Below are 16,725 nucleotides of genomic sequence, written 5' to 3'. Positions count from 1 at the left end.
GTGGATGGGTGTATACCTTGAGGAGTGTGCGTGTGTGTGTGAGTGTGTACCTCCGAACAGTGGGCAGATGCTCCTCCAGGCGCTGACCCCTCCCAGGCTGGTATACTGACCCAGAGAGGTCTCCATCAGGAAGAGAGGAACACCACACAGCACCAGAAACAACAGGTAGGGCACAAAGAACACACCTGGGAGAGTGCGAGGGGGATGAACACAGATATAGAGAGAAAGAGACATAAGTACACAATAGCACTTTGACTTGGTCTCCTATTTATAGCCCAGAAACTATGTCATGTATGTACTGTTTTTCCCCTTGGGTATAATACTACTATAGTCGTCTTTAAGCTATAGGAATCTGCTGTCCACAATCAGGTGTGTTAGAGCTTAGAGAGTGGGTGGACAGAGAGAGAGAGAGAGAGAGAGAGAGAGAGAGAGAGAGAGAGAGAGAGAGAGAGAGAGAGAGAGAGAGAGAGAGAGAGAGAGAGAGAGAGAGAGAGAGAGAGAGAGCAAGAGAGAGAGAGAGAGACACAGAGAGAGAGAGAGACACAGAGAGAGAGAGACGAGAGAGAGAGAGAGAGAGAGAGAGAGAGAGAGAGAGAGAGAGAGAGAGAGAGAGAGAGAGAGAGAGAGAGAGAGAGAGAGAGAGAGAAAGAGAGAAAGAGAGAGAGAGAGAGAGAGAGAGAGAGAGAGAGAGAGAGAGAGAGAGAGAGAGAGAGAGAGAGAGAGAGAGAGAGAGAGAGAAAGAAAGAAAGAAAGAAAGAAAGAAAGAAAAAAAAGGGAGAGAGAGAAAAAGAGAGAGACAGACAAGTAGACATACTGACAGACAGAGAAAGAGAGACACACACAGAGAGATTTAATTTGAATATCTACAACCCCCTATTGTCACGGATCAGCCGAGGCTGCCCCTCCTCCTTGCTCGGGCAGGCTTCGCGCTCGCCGTCACCGGAGTACTAGCTGCTACCGATCCATGTATCTATGTTCGACTTGTTTTGTGTTAATTGGTCACACCTGTTTCCCATCATGTAGTTATGTCTTCCTATTTAACCCTCTGTCTCACACTGTGTGTTGTGCGTGTTTGTTCATGTTTTAGTTGTCATTAGTGTGCGGGTTTGTTCCTCCCGGATGAGCGTCTATTCCACCTCAGACAGGGGAAGAGGAGCGTGCAGGAATTTGCACTGGACTTTCGGACTCTGGCTGCCAGCGCAGGATGGAATGAGAGGGCCCTCATCGACCACTACCGTTGCAGCTTAAGGGAGGACGTTCGTCGGGAATTGGCCTGCAGGGACACCAACCAAACCTGGACCAACTGGTGGATATGTTAATCCGACTGGATAACCTGTTGGCCACCCGCGGACGTCCGGATCAGGGGCCGTCCATTCCATCCCCCCAGCACCTCCGACCCTACCCCATGGCGCCCGGAGGTGCTGTATGAGGGAGACCGGTGAGGGGCCGCCCCTGCACCAACTGTGGCCGCAGAGGACACACTGCTGGTCGGGTGCTGGGGAGGGCCTTCTAGGAGTCGAGGCAGTAGGCAGCGCACTGGTGAACCGCTTTCAGGTGAGTAGGCACCCAACTCACCCAGAGCTCCCTGTTGCGTATATGTGTATAAATGTTGTATTTCCAGAGTTTTCTTCTCATTCCTAGCATAAGGCGCTAGTAGATTCAGGCGCAGATGGGAACTTTATTGATCATCAGTTTACCCGTAGGTTAGGGATTCATATTGTGCCAGTTGATGTGCCCTTCCCTATACATGCCCTAGATAGTCGCCCTTTAGGGTCAGGTCTGATTAGGGGAGGTCACAGCGCCACTCTGGATGAAGACACAGGAGGAGCATGAGGAAATAATTAGTCTATATCTGATTGATTCTCCTGCCCAGTTGTGTTGGGGCTTCCTGGTAACTTCTCATGACCCCACTATTTCATGGCAACAGAGGGCTCTCAAGGGATGGTCAAGCTCAGTGCTTGGGGGAGGTGTGTAGGTGTTTCCGTGAGGGGCAACTACGGTGGAAAGTCCAAACCAGGTTCCCACCATGCACATTCCGCCTGAATATGCCGATTTGGCTCTCGCCTTCTGTAAAAAGAAGGCGACTCAATTACCACCCCATCGACAGGGGGATTGTGCGATAAACGGGCGGCAGGTAGCTTAGTGGGTAAGAGCGTTGTGCCAGTAACCGAAAGGTCGCTGGTTCTAATCCCCGAGCCGACTAGGTGAAAAATCTGTCGATGTGCCCTTGAGCAAGGCACTTAACCCTAATTGCTCCTGTAAGTCGCTCTGGATAAGAGCGTCTGCTAAATGACCAAAAATAAATAAAAATAAAATAAATAAACCTCCAGGTAGGCGCTGCGCTTCCCCGGAGTCACGTGTATCCTCTGTCACAGGAAGAGACGGCGGCTATGGAAACATATGTCACCGAATCTCTGAGACAAGGATACATTCGGCCGTCCACATCCCGTGTCATCGAGTTTCTTTTTGTGAAGAAGGATGGTGGCTTACGCCCGTGCATTGACTACCGTGGTCTAAATCAGATCACTGTAAAATACAGCTATCCCGATCGGGGTCCCCAGTTCACCTCAAGGGTCTGGAGGGCGTTCATGGAACGTCTGGAGGTCTCGATTAGCCTTACCTCAGGTTTTCACCCTGAGAGTAATGGGCAGGTGGAGAGCGTTAACCAGGATGTGGGTAGGTTTCTGAGGGTCCTATTGCCAGGACCAGCAGGGGAGTGGTCAGGTTATATCCCCTGGGCAGAGATGGTCCAAACTCACTCCGCCACTCATCTACTAACCTTACGCCTTTTCAGTGTGTGTTAGGTTATCAGCCGGTCCTGGCACCTTGGCATCAGAGCCAGATCGAGGCTCCTGCGGTGGATGAGTGGTTTCGGCGCTCGGAAGAGACCTGGAACGCTGCTCATGTACACCTGCAGCGGGCAATCAGGCGACAAAAGGCGAGCGCCGATCGCCACCGCAGTGAGGCCCCTGTATGCACCGTGGACCGGTCTGGCTCTCGACTCAAACCTGCCCCCTTCGCCTGCCCTGCCGGAAGCTGGTCCGGGCGGTTTGTGGGGCCATTTAAAGTCCTGAGGAGATTGAATGAGGTTTGTTATAGGTTACAGCTTCCTATTAATTACCGTATTAACCCCTCAGGCCGGTAGTAGCTGGTCCACTCCAGGAGTCTGAGGTACGGGAGGTTCCTCCGCCCCCACTGGACATTGAGGGGGCTCCGGCGTACTCGGTCCGATCCATCTTGGATTCGGGCAGGCAATGTAAATAGTCTGGGTGGCCATTTCATTAATTGTTCAGCAGTCTTATAGTTTGGGGGTAGAAGCTATTAAGGAGCCTTTTGGACCTAGACTTGGCGCTCCGGTACCGCTTGCCGTGCAGTAGCAGAGAACAGTCTATGACTTGGGTGACTAGAGTCTTTGACAATTTATTGGGCCTTCCTCTAACACCGCCAAGTATATAGGTCATGGATGGCAGGAAGCTGGGCCCCAGTGATGTATTGGGCCGTACGCACTACCCTCTGTAGCGCCCACGATCGGATTCCGAGCAGTTGCCATACCAAGCGGTGATGCAGCCGGTCAGGATGCTCTCGATGGTGCAGCTGTAGAATTTATTGAGGATCTGGGGACCCATGCTAAATCTTTTCAGTCTCCTGAGGGGGAAAAGGTGTTGTCGTGCCCTCTTCACGACTGTCTTGGTGTGTTTGGACCATGATAGTTCGTTGGTGATGTGGACACCAAGGAACTTGAAACTCTCGACCCACTCCACTACAGCCCCGTCGATGTTAATGGGGGCCTGTTCAGCCCTCCTTTTCCTGTAGTCCACGATCATCTCCTTTGTCTTGCTCACATTGAGGGAGAGGTTGAGGTCTGAGGGGTGCAACCCTCAGAGGTTGCACCTGAGGGGCCCCGGTGTTGAGGATCAGCGTGGCAGATGTGTTGTTGCCTACCCTTACCACCTGGGGGCGGCCCGGTCAAAGTCCAGATCCAGTTGCAGAGAGGGTGTTTAGTCCCAGGGTCCTTAGCTTAGTGATGAGCTTTGTGGGCACTATGGTGTTGAACGCTGAGTCAATGAACAGCATTCTCACATAGGTGTTCCTTTTGTCCAGGTGGGAAAGGGCAGTGTGGAGTGCGATTGAGATTGCATCATCTGTGGATCTGTTGGGGCGGTATGCGAAATGGAGTGGGTCTAGGGTTTCCAGGATGATGGCGTTGATGTGAGCCATGACCAGCCTTTTAATTCACTTCATGGCTACCGACGTGAGTGCTACGGGGCGGTAATCATTTAGGCAGGTTATCATCGCATTCTTGGGCACAGGGACTATGGTGGTCTGCTTGAAACATGTAGGTATTACAGACTCAGTCAGGGAGAGGTTGAAAATATCAGTGAAGACACTTGCCAGTTGGTCCGCGCATGATCTGAGTATACGCCCTGGTAATCCGTCTGGCCCTGCGGCCTTGTGAATGTTGACCTGTTTAAAGGTCTTGCTCACATCGACTACGAAGAGCGTGATCACACAGTAGTCCGGAACAGCTGATGCTCTCATGCATGCTTCAGTGTTGCTTGCCTTAGCGAGCATAAAGGGCATTTAGCTCGTCTGGTAGGCTCGTGTCACTGGGCAGCTCGCGGCTGGGTTTCCCTTTGTAGTCCGTAATAGTTTGCAAACCCTGCCACATTCGGACGAGCATCAGAGCCGGTGTAGTAGGATTCAGTCTTAGTCCTGTATTGACGCTTCGCCTGTTTGATGGTTCGTCTTATAAGCGTTCGATTACTGTCCCGCAACTTGAAAGTGGCAGCTCTAGCCTTTAGCTAGATGATCTTAAAATTATATAACAAATATATAAAAAATATATATAAGTCCATTATCTTTTCTACGTACTTGATGTCTAGTTTTAGTCGTTTAACTTTACACTGAAAACGTTCTTCAATTCTGAAAAAGTATTTCCAAAAATAATAATATGTTCTTTAGATTTTACTGTTTGGACATAGGCGGGCCCAAAACACTTAGGCGGCCCCGCCCAATACTTTTCTATGCAGAAAACCTGCCATACCATGATGCAGCCACCACATTTTACATTTTAGTCATTTAGCAGACGCTCTTATACAGAGCTGACGCACAGTTTGTGAGTGCATACATTATTTTTTTCATACTGGCCCACCGTGGAATCAAACCCACAACCCTGGCGTTGCAAAACGCCATGCTACTAACTGAGCAACATCCTTTCCGGCCATTCCTCCCCACCCTGGACGACCCTGGGCCATATTGCGCCGCCCCATGGGTCTCCCGGTCGCGCCGGCCACGACAGAGCCTGGATGCAGTGCCTTAGACCACTGCGCCACTCGGGAGGTTGGAAATAAGAAGGCAGTTACTCAGTGACGTGTTGTGTTGGATTTGCCCCAAACATAAGGCTTTGCATTTAGGCCAAAAAGTGTATTAATTTGCCGTGTTTTTTTTTTTCAGTATTACTTTAGTGCGTTGTATTCTGTATATTTGTATTGTTCTTTTCATTCTGTCATTTACACTCAGAAAAAAGGGTTCCAAAAGGGTTCTTTGGCTGTCCCCATAACAGAAGCCTTTTTGGTTCCAGATAGAACAATTTTGGTTCCATGTAGAACCCTCTATGGAAAAGGTTATACATTGAACCCAAAAGGGTTCTACCTGGAACCAAAAAGGGTTATTATATGGCGATAGCCGAAGAACCCTTTTAAGGTTGTAGATATAACCTTTTTTCTAAGTGTAGGTCATTATTGTGAAGTTACTACAATGTTGTTGATCCATCCTAATTTTTCTCCCATCACAGCCATTGAACTCCGTGGCTGTTTTAAAATCACCAATGGCCTCATGGTGACATCCCTGAGCAGTTTCTTTCCTGTCCTGCAGCTCAGTTCAGAAGGACGCCTGTATCTTTGATGTGTCTGTGTGGTTTCATACATTATCCACAGCATTATTATTAACTTGACCATGCTTAAAAATATATTCAATGTCTGATTTGTTATCGTTACCCATCTACCAAAACTGCCCTTCTTTTGAGGCTTTCAAAAGCTCCCTGGTCTGTAGTTGAATCTGTGCTTGAAATTCAATACTTGACTGAGGGACCTACATATGTTGAATGTATGGGGGACAGAGGAAGGGGTAGTCATAAAAAAATCAAGTCAACCCCTATTATTTCACACAGATTGAGTCCATGTAACTTATTATGTGATTCTTAAGCCAAATTGTACTCCTGAACTAATTTAGGGCCTGCCTAAACAAAAGAACAGAAGGTGAATACTTTTGCAACAATACTTGTACAGTAGGACAGTCAAGCAAGATGTTATTGTTACAGTGGTTGACCCTAGGGTTAATTTATGGCGCCCACTTTCTGTATTGTTCCATTGACGCTATACATTTACATTTACATCATTTATCCAGAGCGACTTACAATTGGTGCATTCAACTTAATGTTGAATGTTATGATTAAAAGAGTACAGTTAGCTCTGACATCTGTGGTAGCGCTTTCCTTCAAATTTAGTTTCTCACCTCCTCCGTTCTTGTAGCACAGGTAGGGGAATCTCCACACGTTGCCCAGGCCTATGATCTGTCCTGCCACAGCCAGCAGGAACTCTGCCTTGCTGGCCCACTGGCCCCGGGGCCTGCAGGCCTTCCACCTCCCCGGCCTCCAGCCCCTTCTTGCTCTTCACGTGCAGGCCACCGTTCAGCAACACACCACCCTGCTCCGGAGCAGGCTGGGCTGACATGACAGGATCTGTAAGGATACACACACACCCCTACAGAAAGAGAGGGGGATGGATGAGAATAAGGCAGTCATAAGGGAAAAATATGAATCAGGCTAGAGTTAGTGAGAGTGAGATAGTGATAGAGATAGAGATAGAGAGAGAGAGAGAGCGAGAGAGAGAGAGTGGCAGGGAGCTTGCATCTCTGTAACAGCGAAGATGAATGACAATTGAGGAGCCATTAGGGGGGAAAAACAAAGGAAAAATATGAATTTGGCTACACAATGGGAGAGAGCGAGAGAAAGAGAGAGCGTGCGAGAGAGAGGGTTTACACGAGTGCTTACATCTCTGCAGCTTGCGATGGAGTGACCAACTACCTTAGTAGGGTGCTTCCCTGACAGTTGGCCTGCCTGCGTAACTTATCTGTACCGCCCCTTCTCAGGGCCAGCCCTGTGTGGGGGTGTGTGTCTGCTATCTGACTTCCCCCAGGCTACGCAAGGTCTACGCAAGGCCTACGTTCCAAATGGCACCCTATTCCTTATAGGGCTCTGTTCAAAAGTAGGAAATAAGGCACCATTTGGGACGCACCAAGGTCTAGAAGGTGTGTGTGTATGTGTGTTTGGTGTTTCGGGGTGTCAACAACTAAGGGCGGGACTGTAAATCGTCATTTAAATACTCGTACAAGTCGTAGACTGGTGCTCCTGTGCCACACATCAATTCTGCAGTCTGTTTGTATTAAACGTGAGCAACTCCATTCCTAAACCCCCTCCTCCTATCCCATCCCACCCCATCGACACCTTAGAGCTCACTTTGGACTGTAGCCCAAGAAAAACGGAAATGATTTACCTCTGGTTTCGATCAGCCATTCCTATTGGCAAAATGGTTTTGGAATAAATGCCAAAAACACGGTTTGAGGTCCTTTGTAGCTCAGTTGGTAGAGAGAGCATGCTGCTTGTAACGCTAGGGTAGTGGGTTCGATTCCCGGGACCACCCATACTTAAAATGTATGCACGCATGAATGTAAGTCGCTTTAGATAAAAGCGTCCGCTAAATGTGAAATATTATAATATTAACACAGGCATATGAGATCTTATACGTTTTGTTCTGTGAGAAAATATCAGCCAGAGCATGATCTTTAATAATTATAAAGCCTTTATGTGCGTTGTTTTTTGTATTAAATAAATGCTTCAAAATTCACAAAAAGTTATGTTAGCTGATGAAGGTAATCTCATAGAACAAAACGTAAGATCTCCTAAACCTGTGTTTACCACAGACCTTATTTTCAGCGTTTATCCAAAAACCCTACAAAAAACTCCATTCATTTTCCAATAGGCTTTGTTTAACGAACCATGGCAGACTTAATGCCTAGACAAGACACCATTACTATTGCTTTCATTGTCAGCTGGGTTACTCAAACTGCAACTGTCATGTGACTACTAGGTGTTGTTACCACAGTCTTTGGTTGTTACGTGTGTCTCGGGAGATAGTGATGTAAGTCAAGTTCACGTATATAACCCTGTTTTTTACGGTCTCTGATATAACCTTTCCAGGAATCATATAGACTGAGGGACAGAGAGAGCAAAGACACATGTCAACTTTAGGAGGCTTTTCACCGCTTACAATGGACTATGCAGTAGCCTAGCCAGAAGACAAGGTCCCATTTTTACAACCCAGATGCAGGAGGCTATAGAGGCGTATCCTGCAATTATTTTGGACTACAGTGTAGCCGCTGTAGCTAGGCTATAGAGGTTTGGCTTGCAATTATTTTGGACTACAGTGTAGCCGCCGAGCTACACTATTATCTGTAACAGTTCGCATTTTACCGTTAACGATACACAAAGATGACATTTGCTTAGCTTCCCTATCAAGTGCAAAAGTAGTAAGTGAAAACAACGTTGCCTACGATACCTGGTATGATAGCCTACAATGACGGATCTCCACTGCCTAGATTGAGGAACATGGTCTTCCTTGTGCCTTTCATAGCACACCTCATGGGCAACACAAATAATTATGTGAGCATATGCGAACGAATGTAAACGGTGAACTTTAGAATTATTAGGTTTATAATATATTTATAATAATCAGGTTTAATTTGGTAGGGTAAGCAAAAACTTTCCTATGACATTCAACAGAGCACGGCGCGAATGAAACCACACAAATAAATAGCTTAAAAACAATGCGTTTTTTCGTGCACAACATTTAGCATTGCACAACGATTACGGCAGGTTTGAAGTCCCTTTCGCCAAGTGTTCCCTTCGTGTATAACAACCGCGGTTATTTTAGCCAATGGAATTCCGAAGAGTAGCCTAGACGTTTGCCGCGTCCAAACGCTAGTCGGAACTAGGAAACACATAAATGTCCGACTCGCTAACCGGTTGTAGTTATACACGCGCCGCGTTCAAACACGGAGCAAGTCGGGGTTTGTCTGAGTTTCCTAGTTCCGACTAGGACTTGAACACGGCAATAGAAGCGCGTACACCTCTGTCACAAAGCAACAGTCGCCAATGCTAGAAATCATTCAAGGCGATATTAGGTTGCCATTCAATGGATAGGTATGTGTTACAAAGGGAATAATGAGTCTTGTTGGGGGTCCTTTTGCCTGCTAAATCCCCGAAGACAGTGCACAGCAGACGACATTTTTAAATTCTCCCCTCAAAGAAAAATCTTGCAGGTATTAAGCTCAGTAACAGAATATGACTACAGTATAATTGCAGTCTAACTGCAAAATAACCACAGTTAAAGTACAGTTGACTTGCAAACTTACTGCAGTAGACAGCACAGGTGATCTTCGATGGACCATAAGTGAATGCACAACTAGTCCGATACTTTAATTGTAGACATTAAAACACACACGCACGCACACCCGCACCCGCACCCGCACACACACACACACACACACACACACACACACACACACACACACACACACACACACACACACACACACACACACACACACACACACACACAGAGCTAGTAATACCCCCAATACATACAAGACTAAGTAGAACACCTACTCATTCAATTGTTTTTCTTTATTCTTTATTTTTACTATTTTCTACATTGTGGAATAATAGTGAAGAAATCAAAACTATGAAATATGTCCTCCCGAGTGGCGCAGTGGTCTGTGCCACTAGAGATCCTGGTTCGAATCCAGGCTCTGCCGTAGCTGGCCGCGACCGGAGACCCATGGGGCGGCGCACAATTGGCCCAGCGTTGTCCAGGGTAGGGGAGGGAATGGCCGCAGGGATGTAGCTCAGTTGGTAGAGCATGGTGTTTGCAACGCCAGGGTTGTGGGTTCGATTCCAGTATAAAAATAAAAATGTATGCACTAACTGTAAGTCGCTCTGGATAAGAGCATCTGCTAAATGACTAAAATGTAAATAACAATATGGAATCACATAGTAACCAAAAAGTGTTAAACAAATGAAAATATATTTTCAATTTGAGATTGTTCAAATAGCCCCCTTTGCCTTGATGACAGCTTTGCACACTCTTGGCATTCTCTCAACCAGCTTCATGAGATAGTCACCTGGAATGCATTTCAACTAACAGGTGTGCCTTCTTAAAAGTTAATTTGTGGAATTTCTTTCCTTCTTAATGCGTTTGAGCCAATCAGTTGTGTTGTGACAAGGTAGGGGGTATACAGAAGATAGCCCTATTTAAAAGACCAAGTCATATTATGGCAAGAACAGCTCAAATAAGGAAAGAGAAATGACAGTCCACCATTACTTTAAGACATGAAGGTCAGTCAGTCCGGAAAATTTCAAGAACTTTGAAAGTTTCTTCAAGTGCAGCCGCAAAACCATCAAGCGCTATGATGAAACTGGCTCTCATGAGGACCCACAGGAATGGAAGACCCAGAGTTACCTCTGCTGCAGAGGATAAGTTCATTAGAGTTACCAGCCTCATAAATTGCAGCCCAAATAAATGCTTCACAGAGTTCAAGTCACAGACACATCTCAACATCAACTGTTCAGAGGAGACTATGTGAATCAGGCCTTCATTTTTATTTATTTTTATTTCACCTTTATTTAACCAGGTAACCAGTTGAGAACAAGTTCTCATTTACAACTGCGACCTGGCCATTCATGGTCGAATTGCTGCAAAGAAACCACTACTAAAGGACACCAATAAGAAGAAGAGACTTGCTTGGCCAAGAAACACGAGCAATGGACATTAGACCGGTGGAAATTTGTCTTGGTCTGGAGTCCAAATTGGAGATTTTTTGTTCCAATCACTGTGTCTTTGTGAGACGCGTGAGTGAACGGATGATCTACGATGTGATTTCCCACTGTAAAGCATGGAGGAGGAGGTGTTATGGTGTGGGGGTGCTTTGCTGGTGACACTGTCTGTGATTTATTTAGAATTTAAGGCACACTTAACCAGCATGGCTAGCACAGCATTCTGCAGCGATATGCCATCACATCTGGTTTGGGCTTAGTGGGACTATAATTTGTTTTTCAACAGGACAATGACCCAACACACTTACAGGCTGTGTAAGGGCTATTTTACCAAGAAGGAGAGTGATGGAGTGCTGCATCAGATGACCTGGCTTCCACAATCCCCCGTCTCAACCAAATTGAGATGGTTTGGGATGATTCGGACGGCAGAGTGAAGGAAAAGCAGCCAACAAGTACTCAGCATATGTGGGAACTCCTTCAAGACTGTTGGAAAAGCATTCCAGGTGAATCTGGTTGAGAGAATGCCAAGAGTGTGCAAAGCTGTCATCAAGGCAAAGAGTGGCTATTTGAAGAATCTCAAATATAAAATATATTTTGATTTGTTTAACACTATTTTGGTTACTAGCATGATTCCATATGTGTTATTTCATAGTTTTGATGTCTTCACTATTATTCTGCAATGTAGAAAATAGTAAAAATAAAGAAAAACCCTTGAATGAGTAGGTGTTCTAAAACCTTGACCAGTAGTGTAAATGTTTTTTTTCTTCTCACTTTTCTATTTTTTCCAGTTGTCATGCAATTGTCAATACTGTTCACTGTGCACTTATTCCCTGGACTAAGAGAGCTTTTAGCCCAGTGCTAAGCGATGCTTACACTTGCACATATTAATGTAGGATAGGACCAACCTTAACCCAGGGCTAGCCAATCACAGTCACCTAATTTCAATATTCTACCCAGAAATGTGACAGTCGGTTTCAGTTAGCCCTGCTTGTGTGAACACAGGCTAAGCTAGCCCAGGGCCAGTCTTAGCCTAGGGCTAAGGCAAGCCAGGGGCTAAGAACAATGCAGTGTGAAAAGGCCTGTATAACTGTGCACTGAGTAGATTCAAGTATAAGCCTCAAACATTTCTGTATTTGCACTCCTCCCCCATTCCCCAAGAATGCAAAGCTTATAGCCTTGTAGGCTCTAAAATGTATTGACCAGTGCATAGCCTTACCCATTTTATTCATCCACGATGAAGACCTTAAATTGATTACTTAGTTTCTTGACTCAAAGTCCACATGCAATAAAGTGTGTTTATTCAATATTAAAGTAACCATATATGACAACCTTTCTATTCATTCAGAATAGATCATAGCCCACCCAAAAGCCATCACAAAAGTACAATAATCTTGGTGGATGGATGTAGGTTAAGCAACAGCTGAACGAAGTGTTAAGGCTAAAAGGACGTTTTTTAAAATATATTATAAAATGGTTGTCCCACTGGCTATCATAAGGTGAATGCACCAATTTGTAAGTCGTTCTGGATAAGAGCGTCTGCTAAATGACGAAAATGTAATGTAAATGTAAATGTAAATGTCGCTGCCGCCTGTAGCTTTATCCAGTTTTTGCCACTTTGGGCACCTGCATAGGAAATGAACAAAAGGTTCTGACTAGACTATGGTGTTGTAGGTTAGATAGTGCCTAGACATTTTTAGTGTCAACGGCATTCTCCTGCAGGTATCCCCAGTTGTGTGTAAGACTTCCGAGACACCCATTACCCATTTGAGTAGAACAAAAAACTTAGTTTTTAACAACATAAATATCTGCCTTTCCAAGTTTTGCATACATTCTCTGCTGAATTGGTCATGCTTTTTTTGCTGATGATGATTCTAAGCTGAGTCATGTCTGGTGTTCATTATACTAGCTTCAGTGTGATCTTACATTCCATCCCTAGTGCACCTAGCATAACATGCCACAGCTACATCAAACACAGGTGACCTTAGCAGCCTAGCTGTCACGGCCTCCCGCCACCGCCATCCCCAATGTCAACACTGGCCTCCTTCCTCCTGGGACTGAAGGAACATGAGAGAGAGAGAGAGAGAGAGAGAGAGAACCAATGTACCAAAATGCACTTCCAACTTCGACTGCAGTTGTTATTTCCATGTCAGTTGGTCTTATTTTAGAAAAGCACACATAGCTTCATAAATTCCATCTGCCTGCTCAGGCTTGTGGACTTGTTTGTACTGTGAGGGTGGACTTGCTTGTAACACACGCATGCACACACACGTACACATGCACCCACACACACGTACACACACACACACACACACACACACACACACACACACACACACACACACACACACACACACACACACGAGCCACTGACCACCTTAGATGTGTTACACAATCATTCTTTCACATCACTATTCTGATCTATCATCGGCTCCTTGTTACAAGTCTGTCATCTACTCTTTAATACACGGTTTTATCATTGGCTGTTTACAACAGGGATCTGTCATATGGGGCCCTCACCATTCTGAGCTGTTATCGTCTCACCATCCCAAGCTGTCAGATTGCCTGGGATGCTAATTGCTAGCCTCAGTGCTAAAACTGTCTCCATTCCTATTAAATTAAGCAAAATAATAGGACTGGAGAGAAGCCAAATAGATGAGAGAGGAACGCCATCTCCAATCTGATGGGTTGAGAATAAAAAGTCATCCATCTGTGAAGACAAAGCTAGCTACGGTGCATTCGGAAAGTATTCAGACCCCTTGACTTTTTCCAAATTTTGTTACGTTACAGCCTTATTCTAAAATTGATTAAATAGTTTTTTCCTCCTCATCAATCTTCACACAATACCTGTGAAGCCCTGGCTCTGGGGACTCTTGTATGTTGAGCCAGGGTGTTAGTTTCTTTGTGTAGTGTCTATGTTTTGTTTTCTATGTTCTGTTCTAGGTTATGTGTTTCTATGTTGGCCGGGGTGGTTCTCAATCAGAGGCAACGTGAATCAGCTGTTGCTTGTTGTCTCTGATTGGGAACCATACTTAGGCAGCCTGTTGTGCACTTGTGTTTTGTGGGATCTTGTTCCGTGTAGGTTTGTGTTTTGTTAACCGAGGACTTCACGTTTCGTTTTGTTGATGTAAAAGTACTCATTAAAAAGATGTACGCCTATCACGCTGCGCCTTGGTCCACTTTTCATGACGATCATGACAATACCCCATAATGACAAAGCAAAAACAGATTTTTATAAATTTTAGCAAATGTATAAAAAAACAACAACTGAAAAATTACATTTTCATTAGTATTCAGACCCTTTACTCAGTACTTTGTTGAAGCACGTTTGGCAGCGATCACAGCCTAGAGTCTTCTTGGGTATGACGCTAAAAGCTTGGCACACCTGTATTTGGGGAGTTTCTCCCATTCTTCTCTGCAGATCCTCTCAAGCTCTGTCAGGTTAGATGGGGAGCGTCGCTGCACAGCTATTTTCAGGTTTCTCCAGAGATGTTCGATCAGGTTTAAGTCCGGGCTCTGTCTGGGCCACTCAAGGACATTCATAGACTTGTCCCGAAGCCACTCCTGCGTTGTCTTGGTCGTGGTGCTTAGGGTCGTTGTCCTGTTGTAAGGTGAACCTTCGCCCCAGTCTGAGGTCCTGAGCGCTCTGGAGCAGGTTTTCATCAAGGATCTCTCTGTACTTTGCTCTGTTCATCTTTCCCTTGATCCCGACTAGTCTCCCAGTCCCTGCCGCTGAAAACACATCCCCACTGCATAAAAAAAAAAACCGATGCTGCCACCACCATGCTTCACCGTAGGAATGGTGCCAGATTTCCTTCAGACGTGACGCTTGTTATTCAAGCCAAAGAGTTCAATCTTGATTTCATCAGACCAGAGAATCTTGTTTCTCATGGTCTGAGTCCTTTAGGTGCCTTTTGGCAAACTCCATGCGGGCTGTCATGTGCCTTTTACTGAGGAGTGGCTGGCCACTCTACCATAAAGGCCTGATTGGTGGAGTGCTGCAGAGATGGTTGTCCTTCTGGAAGGTTCTCCCATCTCCACAGAGGAATTCTGGAGCTCTGTCAAAGTGACCATCGGGTTCTTGGTCACCTCCCTGACCAAGGCTCTTCTCCTGCGATTGCTCAGTTTGGCAGGGCAGCCAGCTCTAGGAAGAGTCTTGGTAGTTCCAAACTTCTTCCATTGAAGAATGATGGAGGCCACTGTGTTCTTGGGGACCTTCAATGCTGCAGAATTATTTGGGTACCCTTCCCCAGATCTGTGCCTCGACACAATCTTGTCTTGGAGCTCTACGGACAATTATTTGACCTCATGGCTTGGTTTTTGCTCTGACATGCACTGTAAACTGTGGGACCTTATACAGACAGGTGTGTGCATTTCCTAATCATGTCCAATCAATTGAATTGACCACAGGTGGACTCCAATCAAGTTGTAGAAACATCTCAAGGATGATCAATGGAAACAGGATGCACCTGAGCTCAATTTCGAGTCTCATAGCAATGGGTCTGAATACTTACGTATATAAGGTATTTCTGTTTTTTTATTTTTTATAAATTAGCAAAAATGTCTAAAAACCTGTTTTCGCTTTGTCAATATGAGGTATTGTGTGTAGATTCATGAGATTTTTTTGTAACGGAACAAAATGTGGAAAAGGGGAAGTGGTCCGAATACTTTCCGAATGCACTGTATAAGCTAACTATAAATTGAGAAATTCTTAATAAATTCCTCCTAGTTTAGGCTGTCTTTGCCATTTACGCCATCCCAGGCAATTCTCAACAAGTTAACAAGCTGTGTCATTGGCTGTGCTCATTCAGCCTGCTTTTTATAGGCACTGTAAAACCAAGACTCCTGCCCATAATCTGCTCAAAATCTCCATTCAGAAAATTACATTCTTGAGGTTGAGCGAGGCCAGATTAGTTTACACTACACTCTTAGAAAAAAATCCTTATAGAACTAAAAAGGGTTCTAGCGCTTGCAATTAGAGCAGTAAAAATAAATGTTTTGTCAGACCCGTGATACGATCTGATATGCCATGGCTTTCAGCCAATTAGCATTCAGGGCTCGAACCACCCAGTTTATAAAATGTATTATAAACTGGGTGGTTCGAGCCCTGAATGCTGATTGGCTGACAGCCGTTGTATAGCAGACCGTATACCACGGTTATGACAAAACATTTATTTTTACTGCTCTAATTACTTTGGTAACCAGTTTATAACAGCAATAGGGCACCTCGGGGGTTTGTGGTATATGGCCAATGTACCACGGCTATGGGCTGTATCCAGGCACTCCACGCTGCGTCAGTGCGTAAGAACAGCCCTTAGCTGTAGTATATTGGCCATGTACCACACCGCCTCGTGCCTTATTGCTTAATTATATTCCGCGACGTTCAAGCCCTGGATGCTGATTGTCTGAAAGCCGTGGTATATGACACAATATACCATGGGTATGACGCAAAAACGTATTGTTTACTGTTCTAATTAAGTTGGTAACCTGTTTATAATAGCAATTATAACAGCCACCTTTCGGCTCAACTCCCTGCGGCGGTGCAGATGTATTTTTTTGCCAGCGCTACATACCGCTATATCTGTCCGCTAATACAGTACTAGTAAAGCCCCAGTGCACTACTTTTGTGAGACAAAAAATTATTCAAGGTTCTTTCTTTGCCTTGACTGAGTATATATACAGTGCCTTCTGAAATTATATATAACCCTTGACTTATTCCACATTTTGTTGTGTTACAGGCTGAATTCAAAATTGATTAAATATTTTTTTTCTCTCACCCATCTACACACAATACCCCAAAATGAAAAAGTGAAAACATGTTTTTAGAAATGTTTGCA

At 45.2% G+C, this 16,725-nt stretch overlaps 1 pseudogene; it reads right to left on the bottom strand.

Annotated features, from left to right (window-relative positions):
- Positions 1–6,735, bottom strand: part of LOC123487130 — a 38,360-nt pseudogene extending 31,625 nt beyond the window's left edge.
- Positions 6,736–16,725: the final 9,990 nt, after the last annotated feature.

Source organism: Coregonus clupeaformis, unplaced genomic scaffold (genome assembly GCF_020615455.1).
Source record: "Coregonus clupeaformis isolate EN_2021a unplaced genomic scaffold, ASM2061545v1 scaf1477, whole genome shotgun sequence".
Classification (NCBI taxonomy): Eukaryota; Metazoa; Chordata; class Actinopteri; order Salmoniformes; family Salmonidae; genus Coregonus; species Coregonus clupeaformis.
The sequence above is the reverse complement of the archived record's forward strand: the minus strand, read 5'-3'. Positions and strand labels throughout refer to the sequence as shown.